This window comes from Ananas comosus, linkage group 24, assembly GCF_001540865.1.
Source record: "Ananas comosus cultivar F153 linkage group 24, ASM154086v1, whole genome shotgun sequence".
Classification (NCBI taxonomy): Eukaryota; Viridiplantae; Streptophyta; class Magnoliopsida; order Poales; family Bromeliaceae; genus Ananas; species Ananas comosus.
In genome coordinates, this window is record NC_033644.1 from 2,354,763 (window position 1) to 2,361,534 (window position 6,772).

Below are 6,772 nucleotides of genomic sequence, written 5' to 3' on the forward strand. Positions count from 1 at the left end.
ACAAGCATCTAAGATTCATCAATCCAAAGAAGATGAAAGTAACTTAAAAAGGGCCAAAAAAAAAAAGTAATAAAAAGCACATTAACAAGGATAGGAAAAAGCACATTAACCAAGGATAGGAAATAGCTTTTGATCTTAAAAGCATTACCTTCCATTCAATGTGCATCCAAAAGGAACTCAAAACTACTTCAACAACTTCATCTCCAAAATTGACATTAGCTCAGAATAGGAAAAGCTTTCATTCTTAGAAGCATTATATTCTCTGCAATTATCAGCCCTAGATGCAACTTGTGATCTTAGAAGCACTATTTTCCCTTCAATGCGCACCACGGAAAGCATTAGACAACTTAAAACAACCTCGGGTTCGCGACAGAGTTGTTCACTGATGGTTCAAATTGCAAGTCCTAAACATTTAAGTTTCATTAGGGCAGTTTTTAAGAACATCATTAAACTATCTCCAATCTATTCTCTCCAACCTACCCTAGAAAAATCTAAACAAATTCAGAATTATACAATTATCTCTGGTTCTGCAGCACATTAAGCAATAAGCTTTATACCATCTACTTCAGTATACGAAACCATAAAATTAACCGAAACTAGTGGTTGGTGTCCGCAAGTTGAGAATAGGGGAATCCGGGTTGTGAAGGAGCTATTGCAGCAGGAGCAGCAGTGGAAGAACCAAAGGCATCGTAGTTCGCTGAAGAAGGGGCCGTGGGGACGCCTCATGAAGCCGGCGGGGTCAGTGTCGGCGGCCGTGGGAGACTCGGCATCTGCATTGGCATAGAAGTGGCGCCTGGCGGCACCATTGGGGGTGGAACAGTTGGAGCGCTTGGAGCCGCAGCATAACCTGTTGATAATAAATGTAAGATTATTTAGCTAGAGTGCAAATACAGAGGGTTTACATGAACTTGCCCCATGATGTTCATAAGTATAAATAAACAATTGAAATAAGGGTCAAACAAAATAATCACAAACATAGAGAATGAACTCCTACCTATTTTTCAAGGCCAGGAGTCAAAATTTTCGCAATTCATCCCATAAATGTAAGACATAAATTTCAGACAAGTTGTGTTCTGCTAATGTTTCAGCTAAGTTTTCCCAACTGTTAGTCATAATTCATAAGCACTATATCAAAAAAAAGGGGAAAAGAAAAGAAAAAAGCACTTCGTTGTTGTACGAGTAAATCTACTCATGGTCTTCAAGCTAATTTTATTTCTTTTCCCGCAAGTAATTAGGGCTCGATATACGACTCTATACTCAACATTCTCAATCCAGTTTCTTCTCACACATAGGTTCGTTAAAGGAATTTGTTTTCACTATGCTGTGTTAAATAGGATGGCTTTTGATCAAGTCATCAGTTGAGACTGGGTTACTGAAAATTAATAGGTAAAATTGTATGGAGACCCCCTCAACTATAGGCCGTTCTGAAATAATCCCCTCAACTTCAATTTTTTTTTTTTTCTTTTTGTTGACACACCTTATCTTCTTCTTCTTTTTTTATTTAAGTTCTTATAGTTATTAAGCCATATTTCATGGCTCAGTTAGTTATTAGCAATTAATTTGCCCAATTTTATTTGTTATAAAATAGTTTAAACTATTAAATTTGATGGATATATTATTTAAATTGGTGAAATTTCTACTTGTCTAAAATCACTTAATTCTAAGAATTTAAAAGTTTAGGGGATCTCAATTAAAAAAATTTTAGTTCAGGGGGTTATTTGTCAACAGCCTACAATTGAGGGGGTCTCGATACATTTTTACCAAATTAATTTTTGTAGGCTATGTGCATTCTATCTCATCTGCTACATTTCTTATACTTCTTTCTCTCTTTCTTCTAGTTCTTCCATTTTCGTTACGTCGTAACTCCAGGCTACATTAATTTGCCACTTGAAAATGTTTTTCCTGTAAACACAACCCAAAAAAAAAATAAAATAATATACAGCACAAGCTAGTTCTTCTTGTCTTTTGGATAGTTATCAGATGCAAATCAAATACATTTCTTCTGAGATATTTCGTTCTTCTTAATAATCTTAATGCATAATAAAATTATGAATGTGTTTTACGACTAAACGAAAGACAACTTATGCAGAAGGGAACTTCCAAGCGTTGAATTCAATATTCAGCATTCAATTAATAAATCATGAAATATGACCTAAATTACCCAAGAAATATAAAGCAGGAAAGTATTCAATCTTCATTAACATTGCAACATTGCTACATAAGCAATAGATAATCGAAATTAAAATTCCACATAATTAAGTAGAGGAACTGAAATGGTTTTAATTTACCCAGAGCACCAACAATTGGGGTCGGCAAAACAGGGGGTCTGACTCCTGGAATTGGCGGAGTTGCTCCAATCGGCAGAACTGGTGGTGGTAGAACTGGAAGACGAGGCCTCGGCATACCTCCAGGCATGGAGAGAAGATGTTGGTTGAAAGCAGCACCCACTTGTTGCTGGAAAGCAGCAGCCTGTCCCAAATGCTCTTTGATTCTTTGATCAATTAAGCTTTGAGTCTGTTGCTCTTCAAATTGCTGATAATAGGATCGTACATTTGCCTAACATAACAATATATAAACTGAGCAAACATTAGATAGCGGAAGAAAAGGTGAAACATAGAAGACATCATTGCCTGCAGACAGCAAGCCATGTTAAGCATGCAGCATAATGATCTGCCATTGTCTGTTCTCTCTTACTCCAATCACCACTATCCAAGTAAATTGCAGCCTTCTCTTTGATTTTAAGAATATTTTTTGGTGGATGGTTTGGATTGGAAATCTAAGAGGGGCCGGGGGTATGGCGTTGCAGTGGGTAATGTGGCACACCTGCTGTAGGCAATAGTTTCTCGAATGGTAACCTTGAGTATAATAAGAAAAATGTTCATACCTTGTGCTTGTATCCAGCATTATGCTGCTTTCTAACAGATGGCTGCATCAATTAAATCAACAGTAGGCAATATTTATATGTTAAACCAAAATTTCAAAAGGAGAACCCAAAAATAAAGAAAAAAAAAAGAGAAACCAGAATATGGCAGATATGAAGCCTCACATATCAACAGTAGAACTAAAAGGGAAGCTAATACCAAGTTGAATAGTGTAGTATAATTAGAAGCTGAGGAAAATAGATACTGATTAATAAAAATGATTAGTGGCATCCGATGATGAAACTATGCAATTGGACCTCATCTTCATGAACATGAAACAATATTGCTAAAGGAAACATCAATTTCAGTTCACTTCAAGAAAATGACAATAATCAAAATATTTTTGTAAAAAAAGGACTGCCAATATAAAAGCAAACTTGCTTCTGAAACCCAGCAGTCAGAGTAAGATACGGCATAAGTATATACTAATTTACCTTTCAATCTTAAAAAACCTAAAGATATGAGGAAAAAAGACGAAAATGGTTACACCAATACTCACAACTCCATACCCTTTAGACCCCATAAGGCAATCTAAATCTTTACTTTAACACACAAATTCAATTCCAGGTTTCAACCAATCACTAATGGTTCTTGAAGAAAGACAATAAAGGAAAATATAACTATCGCCATCCCGAAGAAATCTTGTTTGGTCGGAAGGATAGAGTGGGTAGATTGGTAAGTTTCTCCATTAGTGTCATTGAACAGTTAGAACGTAAAAATGATGCAACCCTATTTACAGTTGAGAGAAGTAAATATCCCCACTGGCTGCTTCATTCCCATGGATAGAGATGCCGTGGGATCGGGGGAATATATGAAACTTCATATATAATCTACTTATCTTGGTAATCCCATCACTATTCCCCACCAAACAAATGGAGAAAGTAAGTTCCCATGGGAGATTTTCGACCCTATCCCTAAGAAATGCTCCAAGCAAATACTGTCCATGTAAATCCTAAAATTACAAAACCTCACAGGGAACCCTTCCAACTAATGGATTTCTCCTTGTTCAAGTCATATGAGTCCTGTAATGAGAGGTCATTGAAGAGATTTTTTTTAAGCAATAGTCTTGAGTGCTTCTTTGAATAGCTTTAGTGAGACAACACTTTTGTAGAAGTTTGGGCCTGGCCAAACAGGTTTCTAATTCTAGATAGAAACAACTTTAACCTAAGCAGATTATAAGTTTCCAGACTTAGCAGGTTTGCAGTAACAACAAACAGATAGATAGCAGTAACAACCAACATAGAATAATAAAAGCAGCACCTCGGTATTAACAATAAAGCTAAATAATCCTCCATAACATCAATGTATTTACTCTCAATACAATCTACTCCTATATAGTTTCATCAAAAGTGTACAAACAGATCAATTCGCTAGACCCTATTGACATTTACGGCCTCTTCAGCCCCACTTCTATTTCTAGTTTCGGCTACAGTCATATGCAATACTGCGTTTAACAATTAGAAAAGTCTGAAGCTTCTGTGGTAGCAGGAAACACACACACAAAAAGTGATTTTGAGACCTAAAAGCACACAAGCTCTAATCCGAAGCTTCAAATTCTACTGCAGAGAGAAGCAACTACAGGGGCCGTAAAGTTAATTGTCCTAATCGCACTGCATCACCAAAAAGCCATCCATTATACCCTTCCTCACCACTTACAACAACTTCAAATCCACAAAATCGAAACATTCACACAATGTTATACAAGAAGAAGACACAAAACCCTACAAATTCCACAATCCACAAACAATACACAAAAAAATAACAAAAAGATCAAGGGGAAAATGCTTACGGAATCGTGGGTGAGGTACGTGTCGCAGTAATCGCAGTAATACCTGAAACCAAAAAGAAGAAGATGAAGAAGATTATAGATGGATTAAAGGTTGGAAATATGTATAAAAATATGAATAATTTGAGAAGAGATTAGATCAGAGAAAAGAAAGAGAGATAGAGAGATTAGGGTTTACCGAGGCATGGCGAGGAAGGGAAAAGAGATCACGAACTTCGGGAACGAAGAGAGAGAGAGAGAGAGAGAGGAGGTGTGTAACAACCTGAAGAAGAATAAAGGAGTAGAGTAGTAGCTAGCAGAGGAAGCTAGAAGTAGTAAAAATGCTAACTTTGCTTTAGTAAGAGAAGAATAAATGGCGGCAGCAGGTTGAGAAGAGCGCGGGCTTGGAGGCGGCGACCGGCGCGAAGGTGCTCGGACGGGACGCCGGGGGGGATCGACGGGCTAGGGCGTCCATGGCGCTCAGAGGAAGAGAAGAGAAGAGGAGGTTGAGGAAAAAAAGGAATAGATCGCAATCATAGTTAGTAAATTCAGATTCGACAAAAATTCGGTACGGGTATAATTCGAATAAAATTCGTCTTCTAATTTTTAAATTTATTGAAAAATACGGCTAAAAAATGGATTCGCCAATTATTCGGATACGTGATTTATACGGATATTATACGTTCGCCAATTAAAAATTCGGAATCAAAAATTCGACTGTTAAATTAAAGTATTTTCTCTCAAAATTTATGCTATTAGCATAAATACTCATATTTCTTAAGAATATAAGAATAAAGAGCTACAAAATTAAGCTAATTAAGTAAAAAAGATAGCAAACTTCTCAGATCTCAAATCTATGATAATTAATTAGGCACCTTTGGCAAGTCCAAGAGTCAATAGAAACCCAACTTAATTAATTAAGGAGAGATGAAGAAAACCTAATTAACAACTTTAATTAGCTTGAAGGAGATTAATTGTTGTGAGCAGTAGAGAAAATAGAACTTGTAGACTTCAAAACTACATTATAAGTGTTTGTTTTTTTTTTCAGAAAACAAATTATAAATGTGACCGGCTCAATGGAGAAAGCACTGAAATACTTTGATTCATTCCCATCCCCTTCACGAAATTTCCCAAAAAAATATATATATAGTAGAATCAAAATTCCTGTAAAGTATAAATCTCCAAATTTAAGATCAAGCTAATCATAAAGGAATCTCAGCACGATCCGATCATCAAATTGTTCATAACTATTGGATGAAGCACGAATGGCGACAAATTCAAATCACGAGTCATAAAATTAAAACCAAACCCCAATTAATCACAAACAAATCCATCCAATGGGGCTCGCTACCCATTCCCCACAGCAAAACACCGAAATTCTGGAAATGGGTTTTCTCCAAAACAACCAAAAAAAAATGCCCAAATCCGTGTGGATGAATCCTTAGGTGTCGTTCGTGTGTGATTCGAATCGGAAAAAACGCGAGGAAGAGGGATTACCTGCGACGCGAAGGGGAAAGGGGCGAAGAGGTTACCTCCGAGATGGGAGAGGCCGAGGAGGAGGAGGAGGAGGGAGAGGAGGTGGGCGGGGCGAGGAGGTGGGCGGCGACGGCGCAGACGCGGCGGTCGTGGAGGAAGACCTTGGCGCGGGCGTAGGCGAGGTCGGGCGGGGCGCGGGGGGCGTGGGCGTAGAGGCGCTGGTACCAGGAGAGTGAAGAACTCGATTTTCGATGTGGCCGGAAGGGAAGAGGAGGAAGGAAAGTGATCGGGGGCTGGGGTCAGTGGTAGGCGGCAGGGGTGAGGAGTTAGGGCAAAACCTTCGTTTTGGGGAGGGGCAAGGGGGGCGATTTGAATTTCCAAAGACTTTTGGCGAGACGGGTGATTCTGCACGTTTTTTTTTTTTTTTTTTTTTTTTTTTTTTTTTTTTTTGCCCTTTCTCTTCAAGCAGTTTGAGCGTCATGGCCATTTTTTANTTTTTTTTTTTTCGGTTTTGGGCTAGCCACGATCCGCGAGGCCCAGCGCCGTTTTTTTCGGGGCGTTTAATTCGCGAACCGCGAATTATTCGCCAACAAGTATATTTGACCAAAAA

General features: G+C 38.1%; 1 pseudogene; it reads right to left on the bottom strand.

Annotated features, from left to right (window-relative positions):
* On the bottom strand, positions 297–6,386 carry LOC109728725 (annotated as a pseudogene).